Source organism: Mirounga angustirostris, unplaced genomic scaffold, assembly GCF_029215605.1.
Source record: "Mirounga angustirostris isolate CCGP_5_RB_7025 unplaced genomic scaffold, mMirAng1.0.hap1 SCAF_17, whole genome shotgun sequence".
Taxonomy (NCBI): domain Eukaryota; kingdom Metazoa; phylum Chordata; class Mammalia; order Carnivora; family Phocidae; genus Mirounga; species Mirounga angustirostris.
The window spans coordinates 6194213-6218574 of NW_026991725.1; the positions used below are offsets into that span (position 1 = coordinate 6194213).

Sequence of the window (24362 nt, forward strand, 5' to 3'; positions counted from 1 at the left end):
GCCACCCAGGCGCCCCAAGAGATGAGATTTCTTAAATCAGGTCCACTCTTAAAGCTGGGGTGGGATCAGCTTTTCCCAAGGCACCTGGACCATCTGGGGGAAGGGACAGATAGCTAAATAAAGTCATGCTTCTTTTAAGGAGGAAGAAAGGAATACTGAAAAGGTACCCAGCCATGTTCTCCATCCATCTGTCGTTGGTACTGCTGTGATTAAGCACTCACAGATGCCATTCCTGACCCCACCAACACTGGACTCCAGACCCCTCTTCTGACAGCACTGCATTAGAAATCTCTGAATCTCACTGGCAGGACAAAGGGCTTTTGTGTCACTCCCTTGGGATTCAAGGACCCAGGGAAGAACACAGAGTTGAGTCTAGGTCATTGGCACTTTCCATGTGCCATTTTTCCCTTTGGTTCTCTTGTGAGAGGGTGTCAACTTCCCATCTATTCTGAGATTCCTCTAACATAGGAGAAGCACTTGTTCTTATGCTGGGTAGATGGCCTTTGATGGATACCCTCTGATGGACAAGCCATGTTCTGATCCATTCCTCCCTTTACCCCTCCAGCCACCTTGTATGGCAGACAGGGCTGTTACTATCTCCATTGGCAGAGGAGGAAACTGAGTCTCAAAGAATTTAATTGCCTTGCTCAAGTTCACACACCTAGTAAGTGGCAGAAGTGGGGTTTGCATCCATTTCTTTGACTCTGAGGCTGCATCTCTTCCCACAGCCTCAGACTATCTCCTATTAATGAGCTTCTGATCATTAATAACGGGAGTAGCTCTGATTGGGAAAGCAAATGGTTTCTCAAGAAATGGTGCAGAAATGGGAGGCTGGGGGATATTCTACCCAGCACTTTGCCGGAAATCTCAATCCTCCCAAGCTTGGTCACACTGGAGTTATAGCTGACTATTTTGGTTCTGTCCCTGGCAGTGTCTAAGTCTCACCCACCCATCCACCCCACCCCTACCCATAACTCAATTTCCACATTAAGACTGGGAAGGATGATATTCCCTCCAGAGAATATCAGAATGAGGAGTCCCTGGGAGGATCAGGATTAAAGAATCTTTCTCCAGCTCAGCTCCCTAGCCAACGCAGAAATCCTCCAGTACCATGAACCCATGACTGGACACCTCCAGGGGCAGGTAGCCCACCTCCTCCACCAGGCAGATCCCTTGACTTGCATTGAGTCAAGAGTCCTCTCCCTGTAATGACCACCCCCTGGTCCAGTTCTAACTTTCTGCAACAGCATGGGGTAAGTGTCTTCATGACACTCCTTCAGGGAGAATAAGGGGGGTAGCGGAAAGTAAGAAAAAGAGAGATAAAAGGGTAAGAACAAAGCAGAGAAAAAAAGATATTTTTCCCCCAGGCTAAATATTCCCAGTCCTGCAGTCCAGCACACCATTACCAGAAAGCTGCTCCCCAGAATCAAACTTTCATGGGGTTAAAAAAAAAAAAAAAGGTACATGGGCTTGCATATGACAAACACACACACATAAATAAAGGTATTAACAAACACCTGAGTGCCTCTGTCACTCAGGATCTGGCCCTCGGCCCTGACAGCAGACAGCACAGCCCCAACCCCAAACATCTGCCCCCGAATGGACACCTTCCAGGCCCCGGGAAATGCCCCAACACTGCTATTGTCCCGTGTTTCCCCCCTCACGTACCATGAAGATTTGTGGATTATACTGCTACCCAGGTTGCAGACTGTACAGAGAGGCTATAAGGACCAGAACTACCTGGGTAAAAGACAAATCAAAGAACCTATAGAACCTTTCTTCTCGGAGGGCAGGAACGCATCCTTGCGTTCCATGTACCATTTTCCAGGAATGCTGAGTACTTTTCTTGCTTCTTTCTGTGGCCCTATGAGTGGTTCGAGAGCTATCCATGAATGGCTATGGTATTTCCAAGAGTGACTGAGAAATTCTGCAATAAATGATTTGTATTCATCTGAAATTTGAATACACCTAGGTCCAGACATATACCTAAAACATGATGCCCATTTTTTGTGTTGTCAACTAGATAGACATTGAACTTCAGAACTGCAAAAAGGTTTTAATACAAATATTTAACAACTTTAATTCTAAAAAAAAAAAACACAAAAACCACAAAGAGTTTCCGTTTTATTTAAATAATTGTGTGGAACACTCCTGCCTGTGGCCTCTGCCTGCCCTGGGCCCCACCCTCGGACCCCCTGCCCCAGCTTCGGCCCTGGCCCGCTCAGAACCTCTAGGTCTGGCCCCGGCCTACCAGCTGATACTCCGCACCTACCTAGGCCCTCCCGGCCCCCGTCGGCTTCTTAGGGACTTGTATTAGAGGAGAAGAAGAAGAGAAGTTCCTTTGAGAAGCTAGCAGCAGCTCAAACTTTGGGGAAGATAGTTGTTAGGGACAGACTTTTGATTCCTTTTCCCAGCCTACGACAGAAATGCCTCATAGAGGAAAATCTCACATCTACATTGGAAGCTGGCAAGAATAATCCAAAAATGACAAGGACTTTATGCTAAATACAGAGCCTGTAGGAATAAATTACAGAAGGACTTTGGGGACTGCCCCCCAAGCCACCTCACCTAGGAGAAGCCCGGCCTCACAAAATTAACAGCTCTCCAGAAGGAGGAAGAATCATCAGATTGAATCCTTGGGAAGCAGGGTATAAAACCACAGAACTTAGCCAAAAAGTGAGTCCCTGCTCCCTCCGCCCAGCATTCTAACTGTGAATCTAAGAGAATCATTTTCAAACACCATTACCTGGCCGCGGTCCCAAAGGCGCCCATAAATATTTTTCTATTGACTTTTGTTTTAGTCTTTAACAGTATCCTATGAACTATTTCAATAAACAGTGCAAGGCAAAGGAAGAGAAGTTTCAGAGAGCAGAATAAATCTTTGAAATGTTAACATAAACTCGCAGCCAACTCTGCCTTGGACTGCCAAGGAGGAGCACGGGGCTTTGAGGGAGACTCAGGCACGGACCAGGCATAGATGTGGCCACCTGGGCTCTGCCAGGCTCTCCAGCAGGGTCGCCAAGCAGAGAGGGAAGGAGGGTTCCAGAACGAGGGGAAGAGGCCAGCTGGGGTGAGAGAAAGGGAGAGGAGGCCCAGCCAATCACAGAGTTGTATGTAAGGCGCCTCTGAGACCCTCTGATCCTCCTGCCCTGGGATAAGGGCTTAAGCGCTCAGGCACTGGAACCAGCTGCTGGGGTTCAAATCCTGGCCCCACCACTTCCTTAGCTGTGCACCCTCCTGACCTCAGTTTCTTTATATAACCTGAGGGTAAAAAATAGCATCTGCCCCGCGGGGCCAATGTCAGCATTAAATGAGACAATTCATTCAGAGTCACTTAGCACAGGGGGTGATGTGCTCAAAATAAATCATACCTGCTGTGATTTTTACAGGCAGGGCATTGGGGGCTCTGGAAAGTCCCAAGGATATCCCACAGGCCAGTCTCTCTCATTCTAAAATGTCTTTCAGTTCTCCCAGGGACAATCATGTGCTGGGAAACAGGTTGTCACAAAACGCTAATTTGTTTACCGCTGTTGACTATGTAAGATGGGCGAGACGGTTCATACAGCTCCTGGGAGGCCAGAATGTTCAGGAAACCAAAGCACGGATCAGCTGGGGGCTGATGAATGAGAGGACCATGCGGCTGTGTCCTGTGTTGGGAGAAGCACAGCTCTGGGACAGAACCTGGTTCCGCTACTGCGTGTGTGATCCCCGAGCACAGCACTTAACCTCTCCAGGTCCCGATTTTCTCGTTCATAAAATGGACACGGTCATGCCATCGCCAGGATGACTGCAGAAGGCAACTGCGACAGCAAAGAGTTAGAGCCTGGCTTGAGCAGGTACACCTTCAACCTCGAGGGACTGAGTGAATGGTGCCCCCCACTGAAGTCAAAAGATCCAGTGGGATCTCTAGCTCAGCTGAAACCTCAGCAAATCACTTTTCTGTTATGATCCAACTGGGTACTGTCCCTAAAAGTGCTTTAATTATGACAGTAATTTGCCAAGCATCCTACTTAACAAGTATTCTTACATACTGGGCCTCACTGAAACCTGAGGCTCAAAGAGGTAAAGTGACTTGCCCAGGGTCACAGAGCAAGTAAGTGGCAAAGCAGATCAGATGCTAGTTTTGCAACTCTGAATCCCCAGCCCTTTCTCTCTGTGCCTGCCCCAGAGCCTGGGGCTCTGAGCCTGATGGGCAGGCCCACCCCCACACCATCCCTGGGCCCTGGCATAGTCAGCCCTGCCTGGTCCCACCTATCAGCTCCTTCCTGGCTGATGAGAGGACCCACGGACAATCTGCTGCCACACCCCAGCATCTGATGTGGCAGGGCTGGGATTTGAGCCCTGGTCCATCTGGCACCTTCTACAAATGCCAAATGGGATAATACATAGAAGCACTCAGCACAGCGCTAAGCCCCCATCAGTCCTCAATGGCAGTTAGCAGAGCAGTGTCAGCCTAGAAGCTCTTGTGGGCAGAGACCGGGTTTTCCATCCTATAAACTCTGGTGATTCCAGACTGAGAAAAATACACAGTGTTTTAGGACTGGATGAAAGAGCAGAAATGGCCAAGAAACAGGAGAAGAATGAAGGGGGGATTGTAGTCCAGAAAGTAAGGGAGGAAAGCTGCTGGGGAAGACTAAGTAGGTCATGGTGCTTAATGTTGGCACCCGGAGGTGTTGGAATGGACAGCCCCACACTAGAGCGTCCCTAAAGGGTCAGAATCGAGGGGCCTTTGGATTCTGCAGTCAGAAAGCCAGGAGGCCACTGTGAGAGCAGTGTGTCTCTAGGGCATCAGATGGCAGATGTCTGAACGGCTGAATGGGGTGCTCCTTCCAGCCCAGAAGGAGTAGCTAATATTTATGGAGCACCTGTCACTTGCCACCACTGTGGAGCATATTTCTGTTTATTTTTTCAGTAATTCTTCCAATAATCCTATCAGATGTGCTATTGTACCCATCTTACACATGGTAAGATCAGAGAGGTTAAGTAATTTCCCCAAAGTCACACAGCTAGGAAGGATGAGAGATCCAGGAGTTGAATGTAGTTCTCTTTGATTTCTTAACCAAAATCTTCATTGACGCAGGGGAGGGACAGAGGAGAGGTGGCTGAGGTGGTGGGAACCCAGGATCCAGGCCACATGAGCTGAATACATCCCTTTCTTCTGGTTTCTGCCCATATGAGCCATTTAGTCTGAACCAAGACTTACTCTGAGTACTTACACATAGTTTTACAGACTGGGGTACATCTGTACCCCAATTCTTTTATAAGCCCTTTTGGCCGTGTGGGCCAGTAAAGAAGGTTCTGGAAGAGAATAGAGTCCAGAATCCATTAGAGATGAAAGCAAACCCTTCCCCCCCATCCATCCCCCCCCCCCCCCCCACACACACACAAACACACACACTCTTTACAGGAGTATAGTGCTCAAGCTTTTATCATCTCAGTTGGTCCTCCAACCAGCCCAGGGTAAACACACAAGAACTCATCCCCATTTGCCAGATACAAACACTGAAGCTCGGGGATTCTTGTCAGGAGCCAAAATATCAGAGTGCTCAACTGCTCTGCTGAAAGTAGGTTTTAATCTCGTTCTCACTGATCAACTCTGCCAAGAGACTCAGAAGAATGAGATCAGAGGGAAAGTCGGGATGAGTCACTCCTGCTACATTCATGTACTGACCACCTACTACGAGCAGATCCTGTTCCAGGCAGAGACTTAGAGACAGAAAGACAACAATCCCTGCCTTCAACCTTGGGAGACAGATGAGGACACAGTTGATGACTCATTCTCTGGTGAGTGTTGGGGACACCTGGGCCCTTGACATGAGGATGCTGGGATGAGAGGGGCTTACTGCCAGAGAAGGAAGGCTGCGGGTTCTCTGGGGTTGGGGGAGCCACCCCTCAGTCCTGAACAGGAGTGGCCTCTTCCCCATCCTGGGGAAGGGCAGGGCAGCCCAACACCCGAAAACCCAGACAGCCCAGGTCAGCAGCCCCTGCGCCATCTCCCTGCCCCCCAGCAAACCCTGGCCATTCACTGCTTTGGGGAACAACCTGAACGCAGCATGAGTCCGATTCAAGACAGTCCCATCCCTGCCACCAACTCTGTGTGACCCAGAACCACTGGATCACACCCCTGAGCCTTGATTTCCTCATTGGTCCACCGCAGTCCAGCGCGCCCCACTAAGCTGCCAGGAGAATGAAATGGGATCCATGGGTCCAGGGATGTGCTTTTTAGGCTGTAGGTCGCTTTACAAAGAGCAGGGGGCTTCTCTAAGGCTCCTGATGAATCCCCACAGTTGAGGTTCAAGACCGTGGTCTCCCGGCTCCCAAGGCAGTGGACGAGTTAATTCTTCAGCTCGTCATCGGGGAGCAGAGACAGAGCAAAGGGCAGGTTTGGAGGCCTCTTTTGGAAATGACAAGATCCATTTAGCAATCAATTAGCACTGTCCCCAGGCTCCGGGCCTGCACGCTCGGCAGAAAGAATGCGCCACCCCGTGCTGATTAGAAACAGATGCGCTGGCTGGCGGGGCCGGAATTCCTGGGCACCCAGCTCCTGGCCAGAGACGGGGTCCGTCCTTACATTCTGGGCACCGGCATGGGGAGGGAGGCCAAGGAGACCAAGCTAAGAGAGCAGCCTGCCTGGAGGATATGTACCTGGTGAGGGGATTCAGAGGCGGAGCGGGAAGGTTGTCTCAATCAGGCAGAATCAGGGATAAAAGTAGTTCGACCAAACACAGAAGAGGACTTTTGACCAACAGAGGCTGATGCTGGTCGTGAGCCAGCTGACGCGTGAGGCAGTAAAGGCAGGAGGCCGGGCCCTCTGGGGCCTTGAAAAATAACCCGTGGCCACCACTCTCCTTTACTGAGCTCCGCATATAAGCCCTTTTCATGCTCTCTCCTTTATTTATCATTTATGCTATTCCATTATTTATCATTATGTCCTGCTATTATGTCCATTTTGCAGATGAGAAACTGAGGTACAAAGAGGTTTCATAACTTACCCAGGATGGACCTCTGATAAATGGTGCATCCAGCTCTTGAACCTGGCTGAGAGGCCCCTCTCCTGACCATGAGGGTAATGATTTCTCTACTTTCCACTTTTTCCTTTTCCCTCAACAGTCAGAAGGGGAACTTTGAGCTCCTCTCCTCCAGCCTGCAGCCCTGCAGGGAAGCTCGTGGCAGTGTCCCTGTCAAACGCTCCCCGCGATGAAGGGTTCACCGCCTCCCCTAGGCTGTTATCTCGAAGCTTGGACAGTTTACCAGCCTGGCTATCCTTTCTTCTCTTCAACCAAGAGTTGGGTCCCTGCAAGTACGTGGCTTCCCCCAGCAATGCTGCTTCTGTTCTCTGAATCCACTCAGGTGTCAAATTCCTTTTCCCTGTGACCCGTTCAGGGCACGACGATGACCCCGCCCTTATTTTCAGCTACTCCCCACGCCATCAGCTGGGCAGCTTCCACATCACCCCCACACCCTCCCCGGGCCACCTGCCAGTCCATCCACATCGCTGGGGGGCCCAGATGTGGACATGCGGTCAACCAGGTCTCTCTTCTTCCCGCAGCACAAAAAGGAATACTCTTTAAAATATTATTTCAATACAGTTCATTTGCTGTTGTAAGAGTGATACATGCTCAGCACAGGAAATATTTAAAAATGCAGTGAGCAGAGTAAAACTCTCCCCAGAGAGAAAAATCACCCATTGTTCTACTCCAGCCTTCTTTGCTCTGCTTAATTTTTACATAGCTTCCTTTACTCTAGATCTACAAATATGTGTCCCGCAGTTTCACTTACCACTGTGGCATTAGCAGTCTGCTGTGTTATTAGGAAGTCTATGAAAATGTAATTTGTAATGATCACATAATAGTCTGTAAAATATTTGCTATTTCTCTTATTTGGGGCATTGCTATAAATGCATGCCTCCGGTGATTCCTCATTACAGAACCTCAGTTTTGTTCGAGGTCTCCACAAGATGTCACCTCCATACTAGGCTATGGGGTCCTTGATTCTAAACTCCTTGCAGTAATGTCAGCCTCCCCCACCCCCCATGTTTGCATTACCGGGCCTGCGCAGACAATACCACTAATGCGGCGGGGGGGGGGGGGGGGGGGGGGGGGGGATGCTAGCCCTATGCCATTTTTAGTACCTTACTTGATTTTATAACCTCATGTCACAGACAGAGAGGCCCTTAAAGATCAACCGCTCAAGTTTCAGACATTAAAACCAAGTTCAGAGAGGGCAAGTGAGTTGCCCAAGGTCACACAGGGGTGGTGGTCACCCAGGAACTGAGGACTCCTGGCTCCCTGCTCAGGGCTCTCTCCACAGGAATGAAGGCAGCTCCCAGACAGCCAGGGAAGACTCAAGTTACAGCAAGGTTGGTTATTATTTGGTCTTAAGAAGAATAAATCAAGCAAGACCTTTTTAGCTAAAGCCACTGGCCTCTTAGCGAGAGTTCAAATTTAACTGGGGTGGGGGGAGAGAAAAGAAATCAACTGTGGCATACTTCCACAGATGAGGTGACTTGGGAGCACACAAGGCATTTCCATCTTCCTTGCTGGCCACCCTCTCTCTCCATCTTCCCCTCTTCCTCTCCCACAGTCTCAGCTACCACCAAGAACTACTCTGGGATCATCAGACTTGGAGCTCTTAGGCTGAGATATTGAGGTCCTGAATCCTGGTGAAGTGAATAGGCCGGCAGGACCACACCCACCAATAAAATAAGATCCAGATGACAGGACTAGGGGACTTCTTGTAACTGCAGGGATGGGTTAATTTGTGGGAAATGTAAATGTGCAAATGAATGATACCAGCTAGAAAACATCTTTGCTAACACTGAGTTTCCAGAGACAAGCAAGTCACATCATGGCTCTGGTCTCCAAGTCCTCATCTGTAAAATGTATCCTTCCAATTCATTCTACTGACATTTCTTTCTTTCTTAAAAGTTTCTATTTATTTGACAGAGAGAGACACAGTGAGAGAGGGAACACAAGCAGGGGGAGTGGGAGAGGGAGAAGCAGGCTTCCCACTGAGCAGGGAGCCCGATGTGGGACTCGATCCCAGGACCCCGGGATCATGACCTGAGCCGAAGGCAGATGTTTAACAACTGAGCCCCCCAGGTGCCCCTCTACAAACATTTCTTGAGCGCCTGCTCTGTGCCAGGCCCTGTGCTGGGCACTGAGGGAAGGCCAGGAGGATCTCAATTACCAGAAAAAACAAAGAAAGAACAAAAGAAGAGAACATTTATTTAATACCTTTTCCCCCAGGCATTAGCATAGGCAAAATGGACACAATGATGAATAAAAATGCATAGTGAGGCTTATGGTTTTAGATATATGACTTACTAGAAAACCTGAAAACCCTCCCACTAATAAACACTTAGAAATTCCAGATAAAATATAATAGACATCCTTTTTAAAATAAACAGAACTAAGTTCTCAAGTAAATAAGGAAATCCACAGGGGCCAGACATTGAGATGGGACTAAATATCACAGGGCTAAGCTTTTGAGTTAATGCTGTAGTTGTAAGTTGGGGAACCCTACCCCTGTGCCCCCCAAACTCCCAAGCTGGTAAAATAACACAGTAAGAGAGCAACATTCTCAGGACAGTGATACTCCCAGGATTCTGGAGAGTACGCTGTCAGCCACGGCTTCATGTGATTCCCACAGACAGAACACTGCTGTAGATGAGCCCATCGTCTGAAGTTACAAGATGGGTGAGCAAGAATCTAACAAATAAGCAACTGGATTTATTCTATCCCTCGGGATTTCGTCCATTAGAACAAACAGCATATCAACTACAAAATAAATATGTCCTTTTTTTTTTTTTGCCCATTGGAACACTTCATGAATTTGCATATCATCCTTGCAACCCAATTTTAGTATAGGTGTTGCCGAAGCCAGCACCAAAATAAGGACGTCTTAAATAATTAACAACATAAAAGGCATTTTAAAAAGGAAAAAGATAGTTTCTAAAACAAACATATTTGAGGGGCGCCTGGATGGCTCAGTCGTTAAGCGTCTGCCTTCGGCTCAGGTCATGATCCCAGGGTCCTGGGATCGAGCCCCGCATTGGGCTCCCTGCTCAGTGGGGAGTCTGCTTCTCCCTCTCCCACTCCCCCTGCTTGTGTTCCCTCTCTTGCTGTCTGTCAAATAAATAAAATCTTTAAAAAAATAAAATAAAATAAAACAAGCGTATTCGGAAAATATCCAACTTGAACTGTTAGAAAAATCTAGAAAGTCACTGAAATTACAAACCCAGTGGGTAAGCTAAAGAGCAGATTAAATGTAGCTGAAGGAAGATTGGCACACGGGAAAACATAGCTCTACCTTATTGTTTCTTATGCAATACTTACCCTTTATAAAGTATAATGTTGTTGTAAGTTGTACTGTCATTTTGAGACTAACCAAAGGATAAACAAAGAGAAATTGATTATTTTAAACACATGTGTAATAAACTTTTTAACATTAACTGTCAAACATGCCTTATTTTACTTTTGAACAGACTAGCTTTTGGCATCATACATTTCAAACCTTATTTCTTCTTCAATAACCATATACTTCCAAAGCCGAACATCATAAGACCTGTTACCACAGTACACAATCCCAGGCAAACTGAAACAGCTGGCAATGGTCGTATTCCCGGAAGTTCATTCCAAAACCAGGCTGGCTGGCGATCCCTTCCCTATACATGGTAGTGACTGAAAACAACCTAAATGTACACCATTGGGCTGGATGGCCTACTGTCGATTTGCAAACACCATCACTTCTTTTAAGTCAGAGAATTACTTTTCCCAGTATGGCTCCAGGTTAGAGTTTGCCAGTGAGAGAAATGGGAGCAAGATTGGAAGAGGGAAGAGAAGGTGAAATAATAGCAGTTTTTTTTTTTCCAGAAGGTCGTGGCAGTCAGACATGACTTCGAAATTTCTCCACAAGCTACCACTTTGAGGTTGTGCAGAAGGAGCAGTTCCCAGCCTTTCCACAAACTCACTTCACAGTCATAGAGTGGTTTCTCAGACTGTTGCACAATCAGGGGCTTCTCCCAGCCTCTCCCACCCACCCTTCCCATGCCAGGCCAGAGGTATAGCTATTACACAGATCCATAGAGAGGCTAATAGTTTGGCTGGATCAACAGGGACTTTGGAAAAATAAGACTGAACAGTTGGTGACAAAGATATAGAGATGTAAGGATAGAGCTCTCCAAATGAGCATATTTGGGTGGGGTTGCTCAGCAGAGGAGTGTTCCAACAACCAGTGGGAAAGATAACCCATTCTATGGATGTCAGTCAGCCTTCCCTCCAGCCACTCTGTCCTTGCTCAAGGTGCTCATCAACAAAATGGCCATGGTAAAGAGATGGAGGTTGTGCATGGGCTCCAGCGAGAGGGGCCCCTCCTCACCAAGGCCAGTCTGGCTAAAGCCTCTGGTGAGTGTCCAACCTCTGACCAAAAGGCTAACACTGAGCCCTGAATACAGCACTATTTTTCAGAGGGATAAACTAGGCCATGTGATGGAACATCAATGACATTGAACTAATTTCATCATAGAGAGGACAGTTCATGGAAGAGTACAGGACCCGTGGAAACCTATCATGCTTGAAGAATAAGAAGGGAGGATCTGTCTTACCAGATATCAAGGTAAAGCTACAGTAATTAAAATAGTCTGGTATTGGTACGGGAGTAGACAAAGAGAAGAGAGTGCCCAGAAACCAACGTGAGCATATATGGAAGCTGGATTTATGACAGAACAGACACTACAGATTAGTAAACAAAACAAAACAAAATGGATGGACCATAACAAATAAGACGGCCACACTTGGTTACCCATATGGAAAAAAATTAAAATTAATTCCTCCTTCATGTCCTACATAAAAATCAATTCAAAGTAGATTTAGGGGTGCCTGGGTGGCTCAGTCGGTCAAGCATCCAACTCTTGATTTCGGCTTAGGTTGTGGTCTCAGGGTCGTGAGATGGAGCCCCGCGTCAGGCTCTGCACTCAGTGGGGGAGTCTGCTTGAGATTCTCCCTCCCTCTCCCTGTGACCCTCCCCTGTGCTCTTGCTCTCTCTCTCTCAAAAAAACAAAAACAAAAAAACAAAAAACAAAGTAGACTTAAATACAACTGTGAAAGATAAAACTTTAATAAAAAGTAGAACACAGTATAGGATAATCATTTTAGGTCCTCAGGGTATAGAGGGACTTCTTAAGGTACATAAAAGCACTACCTTAAAGTAACAACAACCAAAGTAAATAAATTAAGAATTTCTGGTTTCCCAGAGACTGCATGAAGAATGAGAAAAAAACAAGCCACAAACTTGGAGATGACAATTGCAATACATATTACAAAGGAGTCATTTCCAGAACATGAAAAGAATGCTTATAAATCGATAAGAACAAAAATAACCCCAAAGAACATAGATGAAGGGCAAAAAACAGAATTATACTGAGAAGACAAATGCCTAATAAACATGAGAACGTGCTCAATGTAATTGAGAATAAAGGAAATGCAAATTAAAAGCAAAATGCCAAAATTAAAAGTTTAAACACACACACATGCAGAATGCCATGACATTCCACACTCACCAGTTTGGCAAAAATTAAAGCACTGACAATACCAAGTGTTAACAATTATGGGAAGCAAAAGAAACTCATATATTGAAAGTAGGAATGTAAATTGGTACCACCACTAATTGTTGGGTAAGAATAAAGTTGAACATGCCCTATGAACCCTATGACCCAGAAGTCCCAAAGTCCCAATGATGGGCGTATAATCACCAAACACTGAAAACATCACAAATGTCCATAATGAGATTAGATTTATATATTGGGATATATTCAAACAATGAGTCCACTGTTTGTACTGTACTATAGTGGAATGGGTGAACCCCAGTGCTGCTCAGCAATGTGAATTAACTTCAAACACATTAATTTGAAGGGAAAAAAACAAATCACAGAAGACTAGATACAGTATGATTCCATTTATCTACACTTTGAAAGCAGGCAAGATGAAATAATAGATTCTTTAAAATATGTGTGGGAAAACTATACAGACAAGCAATGGAAGCATCAACACAACATTCAGAATAGTGACTATGCGGGGAGCAGGGCCGAATGCACTTGAGCAGAGCACAGAGGGAGCATATTAGGTATTAGATAATGTCCTAATTGTCATCCTGAGTGCTCGGTACATCATTCTTAGATGTGTGTCTTATATACTCTTTTAGGTATAATGCACAATAAAAGCAAACATGCAGAGGGTTAAAGCAAGTGCCAAAACTGAAGCCACAAAAATGGTCCATTACACATAATATCTGGTATGTTCTAATAGTAGCCATGGTAGCTTTAAACGGTCCTGACAGGTCAAACAATTTGAGAAAAAGAACATAATTTAATAGTATATTTATTAACTTATTTCTTAAGATACAATTTCATTTTTATTTACTTACTTACTTATTTATTTATTTATTTTTATTATTATTTTTTTTTTACTTATTTATTTTTAAGTAGACTCCATGCCCAGCATGGAGCCCAACTCAGGGCTTGAACTTACAACCCTGAGATCAAGAACAGAGCTGAAGAGTCAGATGTTCAACCGACTGAGCCACCCAGGTGCCCCAAGATATAATTTCAGTGGTGAGCAAATGAATTGGTAAAGTTGCAGATAAATCTAATTGGTCATGGCAAACAACATTAATTATTATCATGAATAATGTAAGGATATTAAAATAAGGTATCACCAAAAAACTAGAAAACAGTATAGTAAGCTAGGACAGAAGTGATGATCATAGAAAGGATTAAATGGTTTGGGAAGAATACAGAGATACTGATTGTTACCTTGTGAGGTCAAGTGTATATATTAAATTTTAAGTGGAACCTCTAAAAAAAAACAGAAACAGAATGCACAGCTTCTACAGTAGTAAAGAAAAAAGTGAAAAAAGAACCAACTAGATTGATCCAAATGAGATAGGAAGTGGAAAAAGGGAAAGGAAAAGCTGAGACTAGATACAGGAACAAAATAAAACAATATAAATAAGCCCATCTATCATACATGTTAACCAAAATAAGAAAATCATTACAAAAATATCAGTAATCACAGTGTATTTTAAAATACTAGATTATTCACTTGGGAGATAGAGATTCTCTGATTAGATTAAGAACAAAAGCTGGAAATTTGCTGTTTACAAAAGACACTTAAAACACAAGGACTCAGAAAATTTGGAATTTTTTTAAAATGATAAACAATGAGCTAGGCAAATATTAATCAAAAGAAAGCTGATATAGTCAAACAATATCTGACAAACTATACTTTAAGACCAAAGCATTATGAGAAATAAAGACAGTTACTACATAATAATTAAAGAATAATTAAAGAAAAAAGTTCATCAGAAAGGTAGATTTCTGAACATATGTGCATCTAGGTAATACAGTCTCAGAATATATAAAGCAAAAATTGACAGAACTACAAGAAATTTATAGTCTATAATCATAGTGGGAGAGTTTAGCACATCTCTTAGAAATTGAAATATCAAGGAGAAAAAGAACAACTTAGGCTTTAGAAGATTTTAACAACACAATAAGTTTAATCTAATAACATAAGTAGAATTGTATGACCAACAGCTAGAGAATACACATTATTAAAGCATCTGTGAAGATTTTCAAAATTGATCGTGTACTATACTACAAAGAAAATGAAGAATCTATCATACAGACTACATTCTCTTATCACAACTCAATTAAATTCAAAATCAGTACATAATAATAGTTTTCAAAGTCCAATATGTTTGGGAAATGTAAAAACACAGTTCTATCCAACAAATGGATCAAAGAAAATATCAAAACGCAAAATAAAAAATATTTACAAGGGGCACCTGGGTGGCTCAGTCCGTTAAGCGTCTGACTCTTGGTTTCAGCTCAGGTCATGATCTCAGGGTCATGAGATCGAGAACCTCATCAGGCTCCACACTGGGCATGGAACCTGCTTAAGAGTCTCTCCCTCCACCTCTCCCCCCTTTCTCTTTAAAAAAAAAAAAATTACAACCTAACATATTGATCCTAAAGTTTATGTGGAAGAACAAGGACAATAAATAAACAAGCAAATTTTGGAGAACAAAGTAGGATGACTTATCCTACCAGATAGCCAGACATTTTACGAATTATAGTAATTAGTACAGGATGGCATTGGCATAGGGATAGAAAAATAAACCAATGGCACAGAATGGAGCCCAGAAACAAGTCTCGGTCCATGTGGAAACCTCATATATGAAAGAGCATTACAATAGGGCAATGGGGTGATGCTCTAGTCAATAGTAGTGTTGGCAATATTAGTTATCCAAATGGGAAGTGGGGGAAAAATAGATTCTTATCTCACACAGTTGATAAAAATCAATTTCAGGTGAATTAAAACTCCAAATGTGAAATGCAAAGTTTAAAACCTTCAGATGGGAAGTGAAGAAAATCTGCATGACCTCAGAAAAAGATTTCTTAAAGCAAGCATAAATCATAAGGAAAAGGATTATTAAATCTGATGACAGATAATGCCCTTAACAGAATTAAAAGATGAAACACAGTATTTCTCATAAAGTCAAACATGAACCTTCCCTATGGCTCCAGCAATTCCACTCTGAGGTGTTTCCCCAAGAGAAATGAAAGCATATGTGCACAAAAACACAGATACAAGAACGTTGATGGCCGTTTTATTCATAGTAGCCAAAACCTGAAACCACCTCAGTGTCCATCAATGGGACACTGGGTAAACCTATTATAGTACATTCATACAACGGAAATCTATTCAGCAATAAAAAAGAAATTTATGCAAGATGGATGAATCTTAAGAACATTATGCTAAGCAAAAGAAGCCAGGCACGCAGTATGATTTCATTTATATTAAGTTCTAAATCAGACAAAATTAATATATGGAAAAAAGTGCAAACAGTGGTTGCCTCAGAAGGAGCACAAAGGATCTTACTGGGGAGACAGAGGGGTGGGTTACATGGCTATATGCATTTTTCAAAATCTATCAAACTGTCCCATTTACAGTTGCACCAAAAATAATAAAATACCTAGGATAAACTTAACCAAGGAGGTGAAAGACCTGTACCTTGAAAACTATAAAACATTGATGAAAGAAATTGAAGATGGGGGCACCTGGGTGGCTCAGTCAGCTGAGCGTCTGCCTTGGGCTCAGGTCATGATCTCGGGGTCCTGGGATCGAGCCCCACATTGGGTTCCCTGCTCGGTGGGGAGTCTGCTTCTCCCTCTCCCTCGGCCCTTCCCCCTGCTTGTGCTCGCTCTCTCTCAAATGGATAAATAAAATCTTTAAATATATATATATTTTTTTTAAAGAAAGAAATTGAAGATGACACAAACAAATGGAAAGTTATCCCATGCTCGTGGATTGGGAGAACAAATACTGTTAAAATGTCCACACTACCCAAAATAATCTACAGATTTAATGTAATCCTTATCAAAATTCCAAAAGCACTTTTCACAGAACTAGAACAAATAATCCTAAAATTTGTACAGAACCACAAAAGACCCAGAAGAGCCATAGCAACCTTGAAAAAGAGCAGGCTGCTGGAAAGATGATGGAGTAGGAAGACCCTGTACTCACCTCATCCTGCTGGTACACCTACATAACACTCACATCAGCATAAATAATCCAGAACATGACCTGAACACTGGCAGAGCAGACTTTCCACAGCTAAACATAGAGAAGAGGCCACATGAAAGAGAGTAGAAAGGGCAGAGCTGAGGTGGGGTGCTAAACGAACTCATGGGGGATCAGGGAGGGAAGGAGCCACAGGCGCGGAGAGGGGAGAGAAACAGACCCTCACATCAGGGAAGCCAGAGCGGGGAAGATGAATCCCCATAACATTAGGCTTTGAAAACCAGAGGGGCTGAATTTTGTAAGTTCTTACAACCAGTGGGACTTAAAACCTGGAATTTTAAAAATCAGTGGGTCAGTTTGCCGAGAGCCAGGAGGGCCAGAGGAAGACAACCAGCAGTTTGAAAAATGCCTGGGGCATTTGTTGTTTACTTATCTCCGAGCACGTCGCGAGATTGGTGGGGGACTCCTCCAGGAACAAAGGAGCTGGCAGGTGCCATTTCTCTCCCCTGCCCCCCAGCCTAGACACCCGGCCACCTCCAGGAACCATGCAGCAACAACACTGGCTTGCACTGCCATCTCACCTCCCCCACTCCAAGCTGTGCTTCCGTGGATTCACCCCTCCAAACTAGCCCACCTCAGTCCAGTGCTGCAGGGCCCCTCCCACAGGGGACCAATAGCACACAAACCTTGCTAACCCTGCCCCTCCGGCTCCTGTGCACAGTGTGAATCCCACCCCCGTCAGTCCCCTCTTGGCCAGAGCCCATCCAAAGAAGTACCACAAGCCTGGCAGTGTGCAAGCAGCCCAGACAGGGGCCAGCATCACTCCAAAGTGACTCCTTCCCCTGGGGAGGGGGAAAGATAACCACACACACCAGTCCAACTGCAGCCCAAGCAGTGGGCTAGGGGCAGACCGCAGGTCTGTCTGAAGGACCCATTCACCAATAAAAGCTTCTCAGGGACAACATAGGGAAAGTGCCCTGCTGTTTGGTGCTACTTCATCTCTGGCAAACTCCTGGTCTGACTCAACTCAAGCCCTAGGTGGCCCCACACTGGCCCAATAACCACACAGAGATCATATCCTGCCCACAACAGGCAAAGAGAGACATTGCAGATGACTGGACTGAAAGCAAACACAGCTCAGCCACAAGGGTGCAGGGTGCAAGCAACATACATAGGAGACACCCCTGAAGTGCCATTTTCTGGTAAAAAGGAGACATTGCATTGAGGGGCTCTACAGGACCTCTTCTTCATAAGGCCACTACTTTCAAGAGCAGGAGATGTCGCTGATTTTCCTAACACACAGAAACAGACACCTAGTTATACAAAATGAGGAGACAGAGGAATATGACCCAATGAGGAGACAGAGGAATATGTCCCAAATGAAAGAACATAACAAAATCATAGCAAGACACCTAAGTGAAATGGAGATAAGTAATATGCCTGATAGAGAACTTAAAATAATGATCATAAAGATACTCACTGGACTTGAGAAAAGAGTGGAGGACATCAGTGAGACTCTTAACAGAGATAAAAAAGAACCTATCAGAGATGAACACCACAATACATGAAATAAAAAAGTACACTAGATGGAATAAATAGTAGACAAGAGGAAGCAGAAGAATGGATCAGAAACCTGGAGTCCAGAGTAATGGAAATTAATCAGGCTGAGCCAGTGAGAGGGAAAAAAATTATGCAAAATGAGAATAGACTTAGGGAACTCAGTGACTCCATCAAGCATAGTAACATTTACATTATAGGGATCCCAGAAGGAGAAGAGAGAGAAAAGGGCACAGAAAGTTTATTTGAAGAAAAAATAACTGAAAACTACCTGAATCTGGAGAAGGAAACAAAAATCCATATCCAGGAGCAGAGATTCCCCAACAAAATCATCTCAAGGAGGTCTACACCGAGATACATAGTAATTAAAAGGGCAAAAAGCAGTGATAGAGAATTAAAAAAAAAAAAAAAAGCAGCAAGAAAAAAGAAAAGAAAGTAGTTACATACAAAGGAAACCCCATAAGACTATCAGCTGATTTTTTAGCAAACACTTTGCAGGCCAGAGGGAGGGGCATGATATAATCCAAAAGTGATGAAAAGAAAAAAATCTGCGCCAAAAATACTCTATCCAGCAAGACTATCATTCAGAATAGAAGGAGAGATAGAGTTTCCCAGACAAACAAGAGTTAAAGTTAAATTCATGATCACTAAACCAGGAGCAAAACCAGTCGCTTCCCCATCACACATGGTGCCATGGGCCTGTTGGTTCCAAATCCACAGCCCAGCCACCCTCCTGCCTGGGTCAGTGTGCACTGCCTACCGCCTGCTCAACACCAAGTCAACACACCTTTACCTCAGAGCAACAGAGACTCAAACTGAGACTCTCTCACTCCAACTTCAGCCCCTCTACTCAAATGTGTGCACAAAAATGGGCATAATTATAACAGCAGAATGAAGCAACCCAAATGACAATGCTAATTCTGCCAAATATATGGTAGATAAAAGGAGTGTACTAGGCTGGGAACATCTCCAACAAGCACATGGAAGAACAATACATACAGCATGATTCCAGTAACTACAAAAATCAACAGCCCCCCCCCCAAATAAAAGAAAAAGAAGAACAAAGCTGGAGGTATCACAATCCCAGATTTCAAGATATACTACAAATCTGCAATAATCAAAACAGTGTGGTATTGGCACAAAAATAGACACATAGATCAGTGGAACAAAATAGAGAGCAAGAAATAACCCCATGATTATATATGATCAATTAATGTTTGACAAAGGAGGCAAGAATATGCAATGGGAAAAAGTCTCTTCAACAAATGTGGCTGGGAAAACTGGACAGCTACATGCAAAAAAAAAAAAAAAAAGAAAGAAACTGGACCACTTCTCATACCATAAAAATAAATCCAATCAAAGTGCATTAAAGGTCTAAATGTGAGACCTGAAATCTAAAAATCCTAGGAGAGAGCACAGACAGTAATTTCTCTAACATTAGCCAGAGCAACATTTTTCTAGATATGTCTCCTGAGGTAAGGGAAACAAAAGCAAAAACAAACTATTGGCACTAAATCAAAATAAAAAGCTTCTGCACAGTGAGGGACCAATCAACAAAACTAAAAGGCAACCTTCAGAATGGGAGAAGATATTTACAAATGACATATCTAATAAAGGCTTAATATCCAAAATATATAAAGAACTTGTAAAACTCAACACCCAAAAAACAAATAATCCAATTTAAAAATGAGCCTGGGTAGCTCAATAGGTTAAGCATCCAACTCCTGATTTCAGCTCAGGTCATGATCTCAGGGTGTTATGGTATTGGGCCCCCCCTCCTTGCCCCCGCCATCAGGCTCTGCTCTGGGCATGGAGCCTGCTTAAGATTCTTTCTCTCCCTCTCCCTCTCCCCACCTCTCTTCCTCTCAATAAATAAATAAATTAAATTAAATAAAAATGGGCAGGAGACATGAACAGATATTTCTCAAAAAAAGACATACAGATGGCCAACAGACACATGAAAAGATTCTGAACATCACTCATCATCAGGGAAATGTAAATCAAAACCACAATGAGATATCACCTGCAGAATGGCTAAAATCAACAACACAAGAAACAACAAGTGCTGGCAAGGATGTGGTAAAAAGTACACTATTGGTGGGAGTCAAACTGGTCTAGCCAGTGTGGAAAACAATATGGAGTTTCCTCAAAAAGTTAAAAATAGAATTACCATATGATCCAATAATTGTACTACTGGGTATATACCCAAAGAAAATGAAAACACTAATTCAAAAGGATATATGCATCCTAATGTCTATTGCAGCATTATTTACAAAAGCCAAATTATGGAAAGAGTCCAGTGTCCATCAATGAATGAATGGATAAAGAAGATATGGTATATGTATACAATAGAATATTCATCCATAAAAAAGAATGAAATCTTGCTATTTGCAACAAGATGGATGGATCTGAGGGTATAATGCTAATCAAAATAAGTCAGTCAGAGAAAGACAAATTCCATATGATTTCACTCATATGTGAAATTTAAGAAACAAAACAAATGAACGAAGAAAAAAGAAAAAAGACAAACCAAGACACACACTCTTAACTATAGAAAACAACCTGATGGTTACCGGAGGGGAGGTGGATGGGGGGATGGGTGAAATAGGTGATGGGGATTAAGGGTCACTTATGACGAGCACTGAGTAATATATAGAATTGTTAAATCACTATATTGTACACCTGAAACTAATATAACACTGTATGTTAATTACACTGGAATTAAATTTTTTTAAAGATTTTATTTTATTTACTTATCAGAGAGAGCGAGAAAGAGCACAAGCAGGGGGAGCAGCAGGCAGAGGGAGAAGCAGACTCCCCACTGAGCAGGGAGCCCGATGCGGGACTCGATCCCAGGACCCTGGAATCATGACCTGAGCCGAAGGCACATACTCAACCAACTGAGCCACCCAGGGGTCCCTGGACTTAAAAATTTTTTAAAAGAATGAAATCTAGGGGGCGCCTGGGTGGCTCAGTTGGTTAAGCGACTGCCTTCGGCTCAGGTCGTGATCCTGGAGTCCCAGGATCGAGTCCCACATCGGGCTCCCTGCTCAGCAGGGAGTCTGCTTCTCCCTCTGACCCTCCTCCCTCTCATGCTCTCTGTCTCTCATTGTCTCTCTCGCAAATAAATAAAATCTTTAAAAAAAAAAAAAAGAATGAAATCTTGCCATTTGCAATGACATGGATGGAGCTAGAGAGTATAATGCTAAGTGAAATAATTAGAGAAAGACAAATACCATATGAAATCACTCACATGTGGAATTTAAGAAACAAAACAAACGAACAAAGAAGAAAAGAGACCAAAAAAAGACTCTTAACTATAGAGAACAAACTAATGGTTACCAGAGGGGAGATGGTGGGGGGATGGGGGAAATAGGTGATGGGGATTAAGAGTACACTTAAAAGAGTTGGATGCTTAATCGACTGAGCCACCCAGCTGCCCCAAGAGTACACTTAGCTTGATGAGCACCAAGTAATGTATAGAATTGTTGAGTCACTATATTGTATACCTCAAACCACTGTATGTTAATTCTAGTGGAATTAAAATTTTAAAAAATAAGACAAAACAAAACAAACATCTGTCAAACTGTAGCAATTAAGATTTGTGTATTTCACTGTATTTAAAAAACAAACAAAAAAATTCCCAAGCCCCATTCTCCCCCACCAAAAAAAGACAAACTACAGCCTGGGAGAAGATATTTGCCTACCAAGCGGTTCATGTTCAAAACCTATAAAACAAAATAAAACAAAAAACACTGCAAATCAATTCTGGAGGAAAACCACCAAATATAATAGACAAAAGATATGAACAGGCAATTCACTGAAGGGAATACATTTGAAAATATGCTCAACCCCATCAGCAGTCAGGAAAACAACAAGATGTCACATCATGGGCATGGGAGGCACAGTTTTTGAAGTCTGAGTCTCCTGAGCACTAGTGAGATTGTGGAGAAGCTGACATTTGGATAACCCTGCTGTGGGAATGCAGATGGGCAACACCTAGGAAAAATATAGATGCACATACCTTGTGACCCAGCAATCCCCGGCAGGCGTGCTCCTGGTGGTCCTCAACTGGGTAGGCATTTGCATCTCCCATGTGGGGACACAGGGGAATCCTCACTTCAACACTGTGTGTAATGGGACAAAAAGGAGAAAGAGAGGCGGGCAGGTGAGGAAAGGCAAACTAAATGTCCCTCCCATCTATCAACAGGAGGATGGATAAAGTATGGTGTGTCCACACAACAGAATAACAATCATTAGTGAAAATGAATGAATTTCAGGGTACACATTGTGTCAGAACAAAATGGTAAGCAAAAAAAAAAAAGAAAGAAAGAAAAAGCAGATCACAGAAAAACACAAACTGTATTTTTCCATTTATATAAAGTTTTTTAAATTATTTATTTATTTGTTTGTTTGTTTGAAAGAGAAAGAGAACAAGTAAGGTGAGGGACAGAGGGAGAAGCAGGCTCCCCACTGAGCAGGGAGCCTGATGCGGGGCTCGATTCCAGGACCCCGAGATCATGACCTGAGCTGAAGGCAGATGCCCAACTGATTGAGCGGCCCAGGCACCCCTCCATTTATATAAAGTTTTAAAAAAACAGCAAAACTAAACAACTTAATGTTTAGAGAAACAAATATATTAGGTAGAAGTATAAAGAAAAGCAAGTATAAAGAAGTATAAAGAAAAGCAAGAAAATCACACACACAATTCAGGGTAACGGTACAGCTGAGGGAGGGTGGCAGAAGCGAGGAGGTGGGCTTCTGAGGAGACTTTAAAAGTACTGGTTATATTCTTTTTCCTAAACTGGGTGGTGGGTACATAGGTGTTCACTGTTTCATTACTCCTTAGACATTACATGTATTTTATAAATAGTTGCATCTACTTAATATTTAAACAGTGAATAAAAGCAAGTTTTTCTAGACCAGCATCAAAACTTAGAGGCCTTCGGTCATGTTTATCAGCTTATCTTTAAAAAAGTACCTGAGGCAAATATGGCAGATGGTGAGACCGGACAAAGTTGGGGACTGGGCACACAGGTGTTCATTAGTCTCCCAAAATATTTAATAGTAAATGCTCTTTAAGAAGAAAAACACATAGACTCTGAAAAACAAACTGAGGGTTCTAGAGGGGGAGGGGGTGGGAGGATGGGTTAGCCTGGTGGTGGGTATTGAGGAGGGCACATTCTGCATGGAGCACTGGGTGTTGTGCACAAACAATGAATCATGGAACACTTCATCTAAAACTAATGATGTAATGTATGGGGATTAACATAAGAATAAAAAAATATATATATATAAAAAAAAAAGAAGAAGAAGAAAAACACAGGGCGCCTGGGTGGCTCAGTCATTAAGCATCTGCCTTCAGCTCAGGTCATGATCCCAGGGTCCTGGGATCGAGTCCGGTATCCGGCTCCTTGCTCAGCGGGGAGTCTGCTTCTCCCTCTCCCTCTGCCTGCTGCACCCCCTGCTTGCTCTCTCTCTCTCTCTCTGTCAAATAAAATCTTGAAAAAAAAATATAAGGATCTCTCTGCTCTTGCCTAGCTTCCAGTCTGGTGGAAGAAATAGGAATTAACCAAACACTACCAGGTGATGCCTCAGATGAGGCCCTTCCTTGTTAAATACAGAACTACTAAGTTAAGTGCTCTAAAGGCAGGGAGTCCCTCCCAGGGAGCATAAAATAAAGGGATTTGACCCAGACTGGAGTGTCACATTGGTCATCCACGTGGAAGTGGGGGCCTGGGTGGGAGGCAGACACGCAGACAGAGGGGTCAGTGCGGGGCTGAGCCCCAAGGAAGACACTGACCCAGCTGGGTGGGGAAGGGCTGGTCCCAGAAGCCTGCCTGCTGGAGGGGACAAGCCGGCAGAACTCCCGGTGGAGACCAGGATTCAGCCAAAGGCAGAAGGGGGTGAGAGGCTCCTGTACCACAGGAGCATCACATGCGAGGCAGAGACGTGGGGAAGTTACTCTGGGAGAGCCGACTAGCTCGGGAAATAGGGCTGGAAAATAGGGCTTGGGGGAGTGGTGTGAAAAATGTGGCAGGAGATGAAGCCAAGGGAAGGCAGGGACCGGTCCTGGGGGCCTTGCGTGCTGTGCCAAGGGGGGATGTGGAGAGGGGAGTGGCATTGTGGGAGGCATCACTGGGTTGATAGCAAGTGGACTGGCAGGGGGACCTGCAGGCAGCATCCACTGTGGCAGTGACATCAGGGGGAGGTGACAGTGGC

General features: G+C 43.9%; 1 long non-coding RNA gene across 2 annotated transcripts in view; it reads right to left on the reverse strand.

The window, feature by feature from the left end:
* Positions 1 to 24362, reverse strand: part of LOC129046252 (uncharacterized) — a 142770-nt gene that overhangs the window by 65665 nt on the left and 52743 nt on the right. For both annotated transcript variants that reach the window (XR_010408693.1, XR_010408692.1), the window contains exon 2: positions 22165 to 22267. This is a non-coding gene — a long non-coding RNA (uncharacterized LOC129046252). The remainder of the gene's footprint in view (positions 1 to 22164; positions 22268 to 24362) is intronic.